The sequence below is a fragment of the Temnothorax nylanderi genome, unplaced genomic scaffold, assembly GCF_030848795.1.
Source record: "Temnothorax nylanderi isolate EJ_2023f unplaced genomic scaffold, tnyl_v1.0 TNYL_tig0064_pilon, whole genome shotgun sequence".
NCBI lineage: Eukaryota > Metazoa > Arthropoda > Insecta > Hymenoptera > Formicidae > Temnothorax > Temnothorax nylanderi.
The window spans coordinates 364,443-382,463 of record NW_027249126.1 but is presented as its reverse complement, the minus strand read 5'-3'; the positions used below and the strand labels follow the sequence as shown (position 1 = coordinate 382,463).

The 18,021-nt window shown below is 36.5% G+C and overlaps 1 protein-coding gene across 1 annotated transcript in view; it reads left to right on the top strand.

The window, feature by feature from the left end:
• LOC139773552 (RNA binding protein fox-1 homolog 2) overlaps positions 1 to 18,021 on the top strand; it is a 256,877-nt gene that overhangs the window by 88,265 nt on the left and 150,591 nt on the right. The window contains exon 3 of the mRNA XM_071708067.1: positions 5,665 to 5,707. The gene's annotated coding sequence lies outside the window, so the exon portion shown is untranslated. The remainder of the gene's footprint in view (positions 1 to 5,664; positions 5,708 to 18,021) is intronic.

The window sequence follows — 18,021 nt, the reverse complement described above, 5'->3', positions numbered from 1 at the left end:
CGATATCTCCATTTCGCTCGTAACGGCGGGACTTTATCGTCCTTGTCGAACGTATTATCGTTTTGCGAGGCTTATCCATGATACCATTATCCGAAACAACTGCAGTTCGCGTATCCATTACCACATACATGGTTATCTGCGTGCATCTCAGGAACGTAACTTTCTATTGTAGCCATTGAGTTGCGCGGTTATGAAAATTATTATGTATTTCAAGTTTTATGTCGGCCCAATTGTTTTTCAGGACAGTAATTTTTTCGTATTTTTAGTTGTTTGAAATCAGAGATTATTATTGAGATAATACTTGGCGAGTATTTGGCCATTTTTGAAAATTAATTAATACTCGATAATATTTTATAACATTAATTTAATTATTAATTTAATTCATAATTAATGATATATTTAATTTATAATTAATTATATTAATAATATAAATGCAGAGACACTACGTAATTTCTGTGATATTATACAGTATTTAGGAAACTGTATTTACTTGCAGTGAATTGTAATATTAAAATATATTTTCAACGAAAAAATTATATAAATCCTACGAAAATTTTATGTTACATTGCATTAGTTGATTTTCAATTTGCAGTTTTTTCCATTCTTGTGTGACAATAATATTATATTGGAAGTATAATACTTATTTTCGCGATTCCATGCATATGCAAGTATTCGTACCTACAATAATTACGCAATTTTCCCATCGCGCGGATATTACCAGTTTCGTATTTTATTATCGCCGCGCAGCCTCTGTTTTTCCAGCGACTCTGAGAATTCGATAAGATGAAAGGCACCTCGTAAGCGATACGGAAATATGGGGGAAACGTGATGCTGTCTGGAAATATTGGGCGTGTGTGCTCGGAATTTCGGGGCAACTGCTATATTGCGAACGTGTGTAGTTACCACCGTGTCAGAGCAATTGATTGCCGAGGGGTTGTACGAAAGAGTGCATGCGTTAAAACTAAAATTGGGATCTCAGTCAAAGAATGGCATGTGTGTGCTTTAAAATATATAAACTGAACAAAATATATAGTGAATGCTTTTTTTCCTGAATATATTCATCGCGCGTATTTACATTTCTACAAATTCATCAAAGTTCAATGAAGTTACTTTTCCGAGCAGAGCTGATTTTTTATGCATTTTGTTTCAATTTATATATCTTTACCTTTTTGTCTTTCTTCACGCGAACCCAAGGATGCGAGTTTTCATACGATTGTTCTGAGAAGGATACGAGAAGGTTTACGGCGCTTGAACCTCTGAAAAGGACTTCGCTGAATGATTTATTATTTAACTGACCTCGATTCGGCCAGCCTTTTTCATCTGACTTTTTTCTGTCTGATCCTCTAACACTCTAACCGTTGCCTTGCTCGTTACTTCTGGCGTACCTTCCGGTTTTACTTTTCTTTCCATTTGAATTTTATGGTCTCGAGACGTTGTTAGCCCATTCAGTTTTCTAAATCTAATACACTAAACCTTCGTTTTAGTTTATTTAGCGATATCGTAAGATTTCAGGATGTCGAAAAAGCCAATATACGTGCATGATGATTTTCTTAAAAGCATGATCGAATATTTGCATATTTTTTAATACGAATTTTAACACGAACGTGCCTTGACAATATTATATTAGAATCTTTATCAGCAAATCGTGATAAAATTATTAGGACAATAAATTCGTATGTTGTATATAAATCCAAATGGACTACACTTTTTAAACAAGATTTTAACATAGCTGCGAAGATATTTAATGTTGAATAAGAATTGTAAAAAATAATAACATCTTATTAAACTTTTGTCTAGGGAAATCAGTAGAAAGAAAGAGCTGTGGGGAAAATGTGCGACGCCTTTCATTTTGCGCAACGTTTGCTTATTTCTTGAGAAACAAAAAGACGATTTATTTTTGACGACAAAAAGTTTTGAGTATTTCTATAGTTGAAGTTATAATGAAATTGCGAAGAATTTCTCTTATACGTTACCTTTCGAGTTGAGTTCATTAATTCTGATAATAGGCAAGACGGAAAGCTTTAACTGTACAAGCACATTTTCATTATATCATACTACAAATTTAGTGGCGGATGTTGCGATTTATCAAGGCCGCATTTATCATCCGTAGTGCGAAGCTATTTATTATTTCCACCATAGGACTTCTCGACCAGGACTTCCGGAAGTTGGGCGCGGAGAATTCCCGAACGAAACTCGGTAAACGCTCGTCAAACTGTCCGGACTTTCTCGCCTGCTTGAAAAATAAAGGAAGGTAGTTAAAGCGAGGCCGAGAGTGCCCTCCGCTAGATCAAGCGCAATTTAGAAATTTAATTTGAAAAGTTTCTAGGATTTACGGCCCACTCGGAAATGAAATCTGCGAACCCTCCATAAAGTCGTTAGCAAAAATCTAGTAATGTGATTTGATAAACAAAGGTTCCTTAAATCGAAAGCTCCTTTTTTACTCCAGAAAACGATAAACTTGCTATGTAAGATTACATTTTTCCGACATAGTTTGGATCTATTTTCTCAAGCTCTATATATGTCAGCCTTCATAAATACAAATCTCTTAAAAAAAAAAAAAAAGTATCATATATCGTGATTAAATTCAAACGAAATAAATTGCTCTCGGCTTACATCGTGCAGGATTGATAGTGCGAGACGAGCGTCAGTGTCCGCAAATTCGCGCTAGCTCAAAGTCTGATAGCTTTTTCCAAACTAACGAAATGGATTTTACATTTGGGGAAACGACGTTTTTACGATTATCGTCACGGTGGACGCTCGTAGACAATAACGGATATACGAGGAAACGCAAGAGACAATGCGGAAGTGTGCTTTTAGATTAATACAGGTCTACAAGAGCGTAACGTGTGTGGCAATTTTTTTAAAACGTTTCAGGCGGTGAATTTTACATTACGAGCTCGTTAAAGCGTTTCCAAACATATTGGAATGGATTTTGACAGTATTACAGTAAAACATTTGCAAATGTAGATAGAATATAGTGTTCTAATTACATTGCGTTATCAACATTTTCGGAGACCAAACTGCTTTTCAAATTCAATTGTCAAAAGTGATAGGTAATTTGGGTATGTGATGTAATTATGAGGAAAAAGCAGTATGAATACTAATGCGTGTTTAATTGTGAATTAAATTAAAGTATATTTACATATCAATTATATATGAACAATACAAATTTTACGCTAATTTACGTAAAATTGCAATTATACACCGTTGCTCGTCAATATTTTTCTTTGAATATGGTTAAAATTTTTTGCATCGTTACAAACGTGAGTTTTAGTCGTTCATGAAATTATGTTACAAGCGTTTTTATTTCAATTATGCGCTTTTAATTCAAGAACTAATTATATTACATAATTAATTGTTGAATGTCCATTTCATATTTCCATTTATATATATTGTAACTTATTGTTATGTAATTTGTCATAATTTGTCGTTATGTTAATGTAGTTAACATAACAACGAATTAACTCGCAAATGTTGATCTTTATCTTGTAATCTAAAGAGATAATGGCACAGTATTTTAATCTATATTTAAAATTTATATATTTTTATACTAAAATTTGTATTGTAATATATATAATGCACGCAATTTGCGTTCGGTAAAACCTATCTACTATAATATTACAAGTTGATATAAAATTGCAAATCCAAATTAAGTACTAACATTACGGGAAATCGTGACGCTTCCATCACGCGTAGTCACCGCGTAGTCGCACGGGAAGTAATATTCATATTACCTACGTTCGCGACTTACGGCGATGGCGTTGATTTATGAGGGCCAATTTGCGCGCGATTGAAAGTTTGTAACGCAGCTGCAAGTGCCAGCTCGAATGTGTATGTGGCAATTCGATTAGTGTGTTACGTGTCGACGCGCCTAATTCGGAAGCCGAAAATGCTGCCGGTGCGCGCCCGGCGGAGGTTTTCGATTTCGATCACGGGATCCTTCTACGCGATAACTTCCATATATGCGACGGGTACATAGCACGCGCCCCACGGCCCTTCCAATTACAGTCGGTTTGCAGTTGCAGTTTCGTCCGCAGTTGCGCCAGGTTGCACACACGGACCTGTCGAAATTCGTGAGATAGAATTTATGGCGCTATCCGTTTCGACGGTGGACGATTGATTGATCCGATCCCCGTTTGCAGTTCTTTCGTCTATTGACTTAGATTCAATCGCGGAAATTCGCGCAAGTTTCGCAATCGCGAAGAAATCAAAGATTGCGAAAAAAAGAAGAGAACAGCGGATTATCAGAGCGTGTATTTTGCGATATGGCGAACACACTGACCTAATTTTTAATAATATATCGAGATCGGATTTTTCTTTGCTCTCTCTCTCTCTCTCCTAAGACGATATTTTCTTACCATCGAAAATGTTTCGGATAAACAGTACTGAAAAATTCACAGCACATCTTGCGCGATACATTCGTTCTTCGCGTACAGAATGCATCGCGCGGAATGTAATTTCGTTACATAAGCTCGCGCGCGAGCAACTCGGAGAGGCGAGAGCGAAAACGCGCCGACGTTTCGCGCCGCGCAGAAGTGTGGCATTTACCTATACCGCGGTAAATACTCGACGAGGCACTCGGTAGTGCGCCTTCAGGAAATAATAATCGCGATTTCTGACGTGCGCGCGCGCGCGCACACACACACGCGAGTATACAAGCCGCCATAATTTTCCGCCGGCGAAAATAACCGTCAGGTTGAAGCCGCTGGTTATTTTCGTAGCCGCGTTATATCCGGGTCGTTAATTAATTCGCTCGAATGCGACCGAGCGGTCTCGTGAGAAATCGCGGCGGCACGTATGACGTACCGCTAACTGCGTTTCGCGTCGATTCGCGCAGCTGCAACTGTGAAAACCGCATATCTGGGCAGTAGCGGGCCCTTCAATTACTATCTCTCTCTTGCGAGACGCGGTTTCGCGTTCGCGACAGTAACGTGGTAACGTGGGTGCAGGATAACAAGAGACGACATCGGAAATCGCGATGAAATTCTTATCCGGCGATTTTCGACGCCGATCCGCACGTCCGCGATTTTCCATGCATTCTCTCGTGAAATCCCTCGGATGTCGGATGTCGGATGTCGTCGGGTTTTGGGCGTCTTATTGGATGTTGCGCACGAACGATGCGGAGAGAATCTTCCGGTCAATCGATCGATCGCATGAAAAATAGAATAAAAAACGCGCGAGGCGCATCTTCCCCTTTTCGATGATAATATGCGCGGTCGATAGAGTTATAAGCGAGACTCGCTCGCGCGCGTTCTCCGAATCTAATTTAAATTCTCCGCGAGGAGCTCGTGCGGTGCCACTATTTTGGAAGCTGGTATGAAGTTGGACGTCTCAGTTATGCAGATTAAAGTGAATCTCAGGATTCAAGAGTGCGTAATATAATATCCTGAAGTGAATTTGAAGTAAATTTTGACGTTCCTTCCCGTGTCATACGTTGCAACTGCTTTGCTAAAAGACATACATATATTTATATATATTGTTTAATTTGTTATCGTCTAATTAGGTGCTAATTCCCGTGAAGGCAAAAAGAAATGAACAACGAGCACTTTTGTTAAGCTGATTTATTTATTTATAATGATGTAATATCCCATATAGGGTTTTACAATCGTATGGGATATATAGTACACAAGAAACTGTATCTAAATTCTTCTTTTTGTTTTGCAGGTCCAACTATCGCGCCAAAACGCCACATCAAATAGCACATATTGTAAGTAGCCAGTAAAATTTTATTAAACGTTATTTTGCAATTAAGACGATTATCAGTGCACTAAAAATTATTGAATATAATATTGGAAATTATTATTAAACGTATTATTTAGCATGATATTTATTAAATCGAATATCGATGGTGCTACAAGTATGAAACAAGTTGTTGAAGATATTTATTAAACATTTAATGTGTTATAAACAAGTGTTATTCATTCAATTAAAATTATTAGAACCTCTGTACGACTGCTGAAATCCATGCGGTTTAATATTCTGTTCAATACGTACAGCATTTTATGCGTAAACGATTTTAAAGGGATAATGCGGATGATGGAAAATGATTTCCTTTCGGCGTCGACGTAATCCAGTGCTTGAGTAATTTTTAATCCTTTGCGCATTTAATCCGGCTTGATCCTGGGATGAGTTTAGAGAACGCTTTCTCGTTATAGAGTTGGTATATCGATTTTTCCGTGGACCGTCCCGCAAAAACTTTAATTCGATCCTATCGTCTTTGCTTAAAGTAAAATAAGAAAGATCGACCTATTATATATAATACGGTAGACTATTAGATTGAATACGTATTAAAAAATCGATGAAATACATACCTATCCTATAAATATTCAATTAGATCGTAAGCGTGCTATCAGGCTAAAGTCTGAGATTTAATGCGCAGACCGGGTAGATATTCTTTTTATACAGATAATAAAGAATGTTTTTATGTAATAGCCGCCACAAAGCATTCTCGTTATTCGTTTCTAGAAATTAGCGTTAATTAGTGCGGAAAGAAGACCTTTTCTTCTTTTATCTTTTATATGATTTAAAAATTATTATTAATGTTTGTGCAAGTATACATATGCATTATATAGTTAAGATAAAATTAACTTCAATCCATCAAAGATTCTTTGTGATTAAAATCGGGTTTGATGATTCTGCAGCACTGTACAATCTACAGTAACTTTTACTTAATGAGTTTGGAGTACTGTATGGGAATTTTTTTGCTATTATGCAAATATAATGACTACGTTAAAATAACATCGGAGATATTCATATTGTTGAAAGTATCAATTGAATGAAAGGTTATCTCTCCAATATGGAAATATGTATTGGAGGAACAAAAACACCTGATAATTATTCGAATATAGAGCATCGCAAATGTATTTTTCTTTTTTTAAAAGTGCTGTATTGTTATACTATCTCTCTTTGTCCAATAACAATAAGATTAAATTTTAAATATAGAAACTGTTAATTTGCAATTTATCTTAAGCTTCCTCAAAAAGAGATATAATATTTTGTAATATTGTATCTTTGTAATACCACAAATTATTGAGATTATACAATTATTTTCGAATTGTAAGGTCAAATTTAGTTAATAATATCACATAGAATTCACTTAGACCTATAACTATTTTTACGCTCGCGTATCGATTCGTCACATTCATATTAATTTTCATGGCATAAGTGCTTAATCTACTATCCTGATGGTTTTATTTTTTCATTTTATGTATGTAAATGTGTGTTACATTACAGCAATCAGTTGATATTGACAACATGAGTATTAATAGGAGATTTTAAATACACAAATTATTTAATTTTAAAGCCCGTTATGGGTATTTGTAATTGTATAATTCACGTCAGCTTTCAGGGTAGAATTTTAATTATAACTTTATATGTCATGCATTTTGATATCAATTTAAAGTTTCAATATATTCTAATTATATTTTATATATGTGCGTATCCCGAGTTTTTAAATGTTTGATAATTAATATAAATGTAGCGATAATTACGTGTTTCTTTAACGATACTTGGATTTTAGTATACGTTTCACGTATATCTCTCGTGCATTCAAATGCATCGCGCTCTCTCGACGTTTTAAACGTAATTTATCTGCTGTTTCCGGATTAAGAACGCGCGATAATGAACGAATCACCGACTCGAGTCTGTAGAACGAAACTTTGTAAAAAGCTTATCGCAAGCTTGGATATTGCAAGCTGGGATAATTAATTGGAAATATACGGAGCAGAACGACATTAAATATTTCATAATAGTAAATATTTTACAGCGGTGACAAGTTGGCTGGCGCGCGACGTTTTTTTTTGCGCGACGTACGGTGCGTTGCGTTGTGTATTTACGCAAGGTCTCCACGGTATCATTCGCACAATGGGATTCGATCCAACATGCAGGCAACGGCGCGAGTCGCTCCGTATTACATTATTATCTATCGAAACGCGATTATTCTCGACGATTATTAAAATTAGTAATCGCTAGTTCGCGCAACTCTTACAGCTGATAAACTGTAAGCATATCGAAACGATAGTCATTTATCCAAATATAGTAATAATGCGATCCAGATATTTCGCGCAATTTATGTATTCGAGATAGGAATCGAGAGAATTAAAAATGACGGAGAGAATTAAAAATTATAGATTGTCGCTTTATAGGATTTACGACCGATGCTTATGTTTTTATTAACTTCTTTCCTTTACTCGGTTTGAAAATATACCGTATCACTTTCAAAGTTTTCGTTATACAGTTAACGTCGGGAGTGAAAAGAACCGCGCAATCGTGTTTTCGCGAGTGCAATGAAGAAATCTGAGAGGAAGAAGCGGTCTGACTTGTGAGAGATATTTAACAGGATCGGGTTTAACAGCGGATCACAAGATGAATAATTTACAATTTATTATCTCACTCTCTTATTATCGAATTAAACGTTTTAATTATTTTATGCGCATCGTATCATATCGTTACATTGACCAACTTGCGCTTACAACTCAACAAATATTACTATATATTAGTAGTAATATTATAATATGATTTCTACAGTTTTATAGGATCTTTAATTCTAATTATAATATTATACCCTTTTAAAGTATTACACGACAGTTGCGAGAGAAACTCTGTTTAGAAAACGATTCCGATCAAATAACAATAAATCGATTAAAACAAGTGACCAAATATGGAGCCTCCAATGGCACACAGGTGGATAAAAATCCGCGTTAACGATCGCGTCATAAAAGGAGACGGAACAGGAAAGTGGCCGACAGTAGCAGCAGCTGGTACGACGCACCAAATCCGGCGGGAAGAAAACTAGCTTAATCCTCTTACGTCCGTCGCAGGGCCACTGCCGGAAAATGGCGTTTTTTGCTTGACCTTAAACTTGACAGTAACACGCGAGCATCGCGCATGCTGAAATACGCGGAAAAGTCGGCGACAATTTTTCTTCAAATACAAAGTAACTGTAAGTGTAGTTTTTCCAAAATGCAAAATCACACAAGAAAGCGAACGCGTAAGCGTATCGTGTAAAAATCTTTTTATTTTGATAGAAATTTACCTGTCGGAAGAATAAAAATATTTATAGAAGTGAATATATCCCGACGAAATGAATTATTTTGTAGTATTATGAAGGAACATAAGGAATTATAATGACTTTCATAATAATGTCCACACAGTGTAATAATGTTAATATTGATTTATATTTGGCTTGCAGCTTTTGATTTATGTGAGTATAGATAGGTCTTTAGTCTTTATAAAAAAATAGTTTATCTCCCCTTCCGTCTGAAAGTTATAATTAATTACTCGTCGCGTTAAAAGGGTGTAGGTATCGATTAACATGTTGAGATCGTTGAACCAAGCGCGATGAAATAAAGAGAACGAAAATTGGAGCGACCGAAGGAAGTTTCTATTTTCGTGCTCGCTCTTTTCCGTCCTTGTCATAAAGAATTTACTAGACTTTTTGTACAAGAGAATTTTAATTTTCATGCTGAATTGGAAGTTGGAAATTAAACGAACATTTCGAAGAAAAGCATTGTCGGGCGAGTTGTCGCTGAAGTTGTTTTAGTTTTACGTATTTCCGTCCAGCGCACAGTATAAACTTAATCTTCGCGAGATAAAGAAAAGGAATATTAAAAGTTTCAGTAATATCACATAGCGAAGGCTCCTTCGCTTGTTGTTTCGAATGTAAAAAGATATGACGCTAATTACGTGTGCGACTTTGATACATTTTAATCTGCAGTGAGAATTAAAAATTGCACGAAATAAAAGAGAATAAGATATTTAACAAATATATATTTATATCTTTTAGACTTTTAATAAATTCAGAAACAATTGCTTTCATGAAAATTAATGAAACTTTTACGTGATTACTGCATAAAATTTGTTAATGCGAGTACGTGACGCGGACGTTTTTAATTTAATTATCGTGGAAGGAGATCTGGGGAAAAAGTCCGTAAATCTCGTGCTGTTACGTAACGGGGACATAGGGAATACACGGGGCAGACACTCACGAAAATAACTTTCAAAGCTATGTAGAAGCGCAAACGTGAGTATTTTACAATCTTGTGGATGAGGCACGGATCTTGAATACTGGCGAGTTGGATCCAAAAAGTTGACACTTTTTTACAAGAGAAACGTGCTGTATTACTCGTAAACAGTTTTCATTTTGCAGCTACCGGATAATTCCGTCAGTTATTAATCATATTCTGATAACATGAGACATCTTCGATTACATTGTAGGATGTACCTTCTTATACTTTTTAAAGAAGTTTCTTGTACATGTAATAAACAGACATATTATAACGTACGATAACATTTTAATGAAACCAGAAATTTTACGGTAAGATGTTGAATTAATTACACGGGCGAGGATAAAAAATAAATTCTGCGTTTCCGTCAGCTCTGGCGGCGGCGTTCCATTAAATTTATACCTCTACTTGGCTCTTTTATATTTCGTCTTGTACGAATTTTTAAATTTTCGCGAAACCGCGAAGGGAACCCATCCCACCGCCTCTCCGCGGGTCGTTTCCTTTCTCGTCGGGACGCCCTTAAATCTTATCGCGCAGCAGCAGTCCGGCGGATAGCGGCCTCGAGGTCGGAATTGAAAATGCATCGGTGACGCAAGAGGGCAAGCCCCCGAGAAAAGATTCGCAAGATCGTAGGTGAGTAGGCGGTATTGGGCAAAGCCATCTCGAGGGGAGGGATTTCCTGGGAGAAAATCGTGCGATTGAATTAGAATCGAGGATATCCGGAGTATTTCTGGGGACGTGAAAAAGAAGGCAAAAAGGAGACGGATACAGGATAGAGTGCGTGTGTCTGTATATGTATATACATGTGAAGAAAGAAAAGAGGACAGGTGGCGTGAAAAGCCAGTCGTGGGAAAAGCGAAAAGTGCTCGACGAAAATTCAATGCGCGCGTCTCGACGATGCGAAACGGATTATCAAGGAAAAATATTTTAATAATTTTACGTAAGGATATCTCTCTAATGGGAAATGTTTTAATAATTTTGTAGATGCATACGAATATCGAGCGGAAAAAATTGTGATAAAAGAGAAGTACGCGTTCGACCGAGTGCAGTTTGAAGAGTGTGTGAATTTGCATATGCGTAGTATTTTATGTTTAATTGCTGCAAACGATCTTAGCTTAGCTTGATCTCATAAAATCAATTCTGATGAATAAATCTATTAAGAATGATTGAAATAATAGTTTGAAATATAAATAATATATTTACTTAAAATAAGAATAAAAGAGGAAAGTTTTAATTATTATTAACTAACCAAGTAGATAATAAAAAAGTAAGTTAATATCGATTAAGATTTTAAAAGCACAAATGGAAAAAGAAGCTATTATAAATCGTCTGGATGAAAAGGATTTTATATATAGTTTAAAACACACATGAATCATCGATTATTAAACGAATTTGCCGGCCTCTTATTTGACATCATTGTAATCACGATTATAATTATGATTGCATGGGTATGTGATTATATACTGCCCATGTGCGATAAAGCCGCAGTTGTCACGTTAATTATGAATAACAACGCGAATCAATCCTCGTAGAATTATTGCATAACGGTATCATCAGTATAAATTGTATGCACATACAATGAAATCTTGAAAACGTATTATGAAACGTATTATGAAACGCATATAATTACATCTCTGGAAGGTAAAATCTATTATTCTAGAAAATAGCGTTGCGGGATTACTTTTTATGCTTCCTTTTCGCGTGTAGCTAGGAATTCTTTCCGGACTGAAAAATTTTGCTTATGCAGCAAAAGCTTTTTCAAATTTTGCTTACAGCAGACAAGGAATCTAAGTCAAACGCTAGATTAGACGGGCGATTAAAAAGAGCCATATCACGTGACATTAACGTGCGGTCGCTGTCTTTGCGCTCTCACTAATTAAATCCCTTGCCTTGCAAATTAGTCCTTTGGCGAAAGGAGACGGAACGTCAGTTGCAGGAAGCGCGTCGGGTAGTTTCTCTCCTCTATATATATCTGTCGTCGGTGTGTTGTAGTGGCTTCCTTTTCAATAAAATTAAAATTCCTGTGCAAAGCAATATGAGCGAATACTCTGTGCATTTTGTTATGTACAACATTAATTAACGCATATTTATTAATCAACGTTATGAGAGAAAATAATATTATATTCTCTAAATTTAGAATATTAATCTATTATAAATATGATATATACAAAAGCTTAATTTAATGCGCTAAATAACTATTATCTTTAACATATTATACAATTTGTGTACAATTTGTATACAATTTGGTTTGTAAAGAATCGTTTATGTTCTCTCGACAGCCTTAATAATAATCGAATTATTTGTAACATTTCTATACGTTTTTAAAATTATATTAATTATAATAGCAAACAAAAGTAAGAGAGTATGCTTGATAAATATTTCAATTATTTGTAATATATAATCGCAGGTGATAATGCATTAATTTAGGATATTGAATTACATTTTTTAAAACTGTGCGATCGAGTATAAGTGTGAGCTATTTGCTTGAAAACAAAACATGTAGTCGCACACCTGAGCGTGTCTATTGCAAATTTCTCTCAGTGTGTATGTCGCGAATACCAGAAATGTTCGGACTGGAGAAATTCCGAGGTTGCATTTCCGTATCGGTAATGATTCCGCGTCTCTCGCACATGATTTTAATTTGCAGCGAACACTCGCAGGTGTTCCGATAGAGAGTCAACGAGACCGTAAGAGCTTTTATTCACCGAGATCCATTACGCTTCTCGCGAATGCTGCGGGGATTATGAATAATTCGAAAGTATTTGCTTTTCCGGCACCACCGACTGAATTAATAATGGACAGATAAAAGAGGTGGAAATGTGTGGTCTTTGTTATTGGCTAACGAGCGCGGATTGTCCGAATATTTTCACGTTCTGCTTATGGTTGGAAGTCGGAAATTGAATGTTACGCCGATACAGCGATATAAGTCGCGGATCTTAATAGATATGTGAGTCAAGCCGAGTGGAAATTTAAGTTTTATTAAGAAGTAACGAGAAAAGTGTGACGGTCTTCTGTAGTGTCTCTCTTTCTCTCATTGGATTCCTCTAATCTAAGGAATCCATGTGACGTTAGGATTTAATTTGCAAAAAATATAAAATATAATAGACTGATAAAAAGAACGATTTCTATTGCTTTCATATAATATTTGGAATAACATAATCTTTAATCGATCTTTCCGGTTGTAATTTCCGGTTATTGAATAAAGCTGTCTCGTTATAATATTCATAAAGTCGTTATAATATTAACGATAATTCGGATACAAAATCGGTAAATAAAGCGAGTATTTTACACATTATATCCGTCACTGAAAATACATGCGTGCATTGGTCGAGTGTAATTAAGAATGTAATTAGAGAGCTCGGTAACGGTATTAATGGAGTTATCGGAAATGTAATTAAGGTATATACTGCGTTACGCTGCATTTAAAATATAAGGTCCGTTTGGAATTATTTAGATTTTTCCCCCTTTATGCAAGCTGATGGTGTCTGCTTTTTACAAATTAATTGAATAATTTAAACGAGAAGAAGAAAATATGTTAATAGTGAGTATAAAATGCTTAATGCGAAGAAGATCGATAAATCACATTTTACTGTGAATTATATAGAATATTTTAATCCACATATACTTTATAATATAGCTGCGCTTTTTCTTCCGTTTGCGTTTCTCTGAACAGAATTTCAATTATAAATTAAATACATATATACTTGTGAAAAAATATGTAATATGTAAAAATTTAAATAAAATTACTTATATTAAAAATGCAATTATATGTTTATAATTTATAGATTTAATTAAATTATAAACATAAACATATGTTTTTAAATTTATAATTTGAAAACGTAAATATATATGTCAAATATATTAATTTTTTTAATATGCATTCTCTTGCAAATTATGCGAGAAATTCTCTACAATATAAAGTATATGTTATCGCGTAAATGAGTCACGGTGCGTCTCGCTCCGCGCGTACTTGGCGCGAGACACTACCGTGTCTCTTGATACATATGTGTTTTTTAACGTATCGATTATTTCTATGGTCAAAAAAAAAAAATTAAAATCGTCCTGAAGTAACTTGTCTTCCTCTGGTGAGAGAGCAGATGTCTGTAATGCCGACCACGCCGCGAAAGTTTTGCGCGCGGCCCGCAGATGGCACCGCCGACCGCGTTTTCGAGCCCGCGCGAAAAATCATTTCGAAATCTCCGCTCGTTCTCGTTTAATCGTTCGCGATCATGCGAAGAGCGCGACATGGCCACGGTCGGCTGGACCGAAAATCGTTCGACGAAACGTTTAGGACTGCTCGCCTGCGTAACATCCGGATCAATTATGAGCTGAATCACGAGTGGGAGCAATTGTGTCGCGAGATTTGGGTACGTGTCGCAGAGATCGTTCTTTAATCGCACCTTCGTCGCGACGTACCTCTCACGTCGACGAAGTCGTGCGCGACATTTGTACGACGCCCGCGCGAAAATGAGCCTTACGCACGTTTTACGGAAAGCGCAAAACTGCGTGCGCGTAAAAAGAAAGAATTTACGTCGGGCGAAGGACCCGTTTACTCCGAGAAAGCTCCGACTCGATTTGCAGTAATATATCTGGGCATATCGAAGCGTATATCTTTCATTTGAGTTATTTGTTATTTATTCCGAACAGGACGAAAGTCAAGCTTTGTTAGATCAATGCATAAAATGCATCTATTTATTTTCCATTACGATATACGCTTCAGAATCGATATTGTGTGCCACCTTCGAAATAGCCGGCACATATTTCGGATATTTACCGTTTTGTTATATCCAGACTGATCATTCTGGACTTGATTATTTGCCGAATTTTAACATTGATCGCAAAGTAAAAATATCACGAGAAGAGAGAATCGTCTTATTTCAGGCTGTATTTATTGGATACTTATAGGGATACAAGATGCGAATGAGGTTTCCTTCAATTTCTCTCATGTTAATCTACATACTGCTCGTACAGTCATCATGGATCATTCTGAAATTATTAAACGAAATCGCGTCTCTTCGAAATTTAATTAAATGGCCGTTTCTCCAACGTCGATTCGTCTCGTCTTCAATTCTCGCTCGTCGGGCGAGCTAGCGGACCCCCGGCGCCATCCGCCGTGCATTCCGAAAACGCAGCGCGACTCGAGTAGCGTAGCGTTAGCAGTCGATAGATGGTTCCGCGTGCATCGATAACGCAGCTCCCTGCGTATTTCCTCGACTCCTTTCGGACTTGCTTGCTCGCGCGGCAACGGCTTGCAGCCTTTTCATCGCGTTCGCCGATAGCTTTTCTCCCGCGCGACGAAACGCGTGCAATTAATAATTAATGTCATCGGTAAGAACAATCATGGCGTACGCTTTGATCCGCCGACGCGCTCATTTATCGTTGGACGGCCAGCGATTATTCGGGCGAAGTAGCCGCGCGCGGGAAATCACTCGGAAACAATGCGACCGATTATTTGAGGCTGTTGAACGTTCATCCGCGTGGAAGCTGCGAGCGTTAACAAACGGGAATTACACGGTAGAACGAGTTACGCGTTGCAACCCCGCGGAATGATGATAAATCATAATCAGGCCGCGGCACGTGGCCGCCTTATCGGCTAGAATCGCGCGATATTCGAGAGAGATGTCAGGCTGATCCTGAAAATAATTTTGCAGAGATTCTCTCTTCTCGCATGGATGACTGATCCCGCAGTCCGCACAGTCATTTGGGCCTGGCGAACCCACGGACCCGAGCTCGCACCCAGCGGACATTCACATTTGTATACGGATACATACACACATTTATCATATATATTCCTTTTTTTATCCCTCTCATCAATAAAAGTATAAAAATATTGTATGAACTTTCCGTGAAAAGCTCGTTGAATGCTGCAAGGAATCTATTGCAGTTATATGATCTCTTTAAAGTTTAAATCAATCAACTAATTCTGTTTTTGCACTTTATGTGGTAAATATTATATAATGTTTAAAAGCGGTAAATTGGAAAACTGATACCAATCAATCAAGAAATCCGAATTATAAATTTATTTGCCATTTGGTTCAGAGATTTTTATAAACTGGATTAATGGAATTTTTTAAAAGCTGGATTAATGGAATTGTTCCATTTCTGTCTTTTAATAATTGTACAGTAGACGTTATCATCGTCAGATTTATCGTATCGATTTTTGATAAATGAATCCACATAAATAGCATTCATTGCGGATAGAGTTGGGAATAATTCTGTATTTGTCTTTATACACGAAATTGTCGGTGGAAGCGTGATGGAAAGTTCCATTGCTCAATTAACTGGAAATAGTTCGCAATGACTCAACGAAAGCAATCCACCGCACCCGGAATGCTTTTGAAACGCGTTTATTATTTCGCTTAAGCGTTACGATAGCAGCGAAATTTCTCTTTTGAGGAAAAATTGCGATTTTTAAATGCGTTGGATAATTTTTCGCGAACACTGAACTACAAAATGCAATTCAATGCAATGTAATTAATCTGTGTGTTCAAATATTATTGATATTAATATTTTTAACATTCTAAAATAAATCCACATAAATATGTGCATTTTTATTCATCTTTGATAATCTTGTGATTAATATTGATTTTCTTTACATTGTTAAATTCGTAGTGTCGAGTTATATCCAATTTGAGTCATTTTTAACCATTTCTATCTGTCGCCACTGCTTCTACTAAATATTTCGTTATTTTAACTAAACCAATAGAGTTAAAATAATACTGTTTTGTGTTAAAATAATAAATTTCGACACACATGGTAGTTAAAAATAAAACAAAATGTTATTTAACTCAAGGTATTGATTTAAGTTTAATCTTTTAATATTTAACAGTGTATATTGTCGAAAAATCTCTTGTTACAAGCATTAATATTTCCAATGTAGACTTTGAAAGGTCTTTTTTTATTTTATTAGCTTTCTGTAAAAAATTTTTTTTTTTTTTTTTTTTTTCGAATAAATGTGCGCGGCAAGGTGCGTCATGTCGCGTGTTTCGATCGATTCGTCTACGCGCGCTAGACGGAGATTCTCCGCTCTCGAGAACAATCGAGATTATCGCCTATTTTCAGCTAGACCCGCGTTTGTCCTCTCCTCCCGGGCGCGCGCCATTGATTTTAGCTCGGGGACTCTCCATGGCGTTGCCGAGGCGTGGTGAAGCTCACGATTGAAACAACCGACCGATTCGCCAAATATACGCACCGCGTATATTTAGCTAGAAAATTGGACCCGTGCCAGAGGATACAGCCCTGTAATCCGATCCTCTCTCTCTCTCTTTCTCTCTCTTTCTCTCTCTCTCTCTCTCTCTCTCTCTCTCTCTCTCTCTCTCTCTCTCTCTCTCTCTCTTTCTCTCTCTCTGCCGGCGAAGGGGGATGTTTTCGCGTTCCCGCAGGATCTACACGTGCGCGACCGCGTCTCTCATCCGCCAGAAAATAATTATTCTCATCAAAGAACCGTGGGAGTGAAAGAATCGAATACGCTTGCCTAACGAAACGTGGATTACACGACTATATCTCTATAGTTCACATCTCGCGAAATTTCCTATCTCTTGTTTAATAACGTGCTGTCGGGTTACACAACGTGCGTGGCAGCGTGTAATATTTGACTTTATAATTACATTTACATGCGTCAATGACGGGTTAATATTGACATTAATTTAACGTCGCGTAACCGCTTTCCGCTTTTATTATATTAAGAGCTTTCAATCTTTCTACATTTCAATGTTTCAATCTTTTGGCGTTGAATATCTTAGCAGTTCAGCCCGGAATGAAACTTCCGTCAAAGTAAGATCCGCCTGGAATTAAATGAGAAATGAGATTTTATCGTCTACCCGTAGAAATGAGATTTTTTAATCTTCAATGTTAGATTGCCATTAATTAAAAATTAAGTTGTTAATATATTTCTTGAGTTAATTCCGAATTTATCTTAAAGAGTCTTTCATTTAAACTTATCCGGTACAAGCATGAAGTATATTAAGATATGTATATTAAGATCGAGTTATTTTTTCATGCCCCACTCTTTAATCGA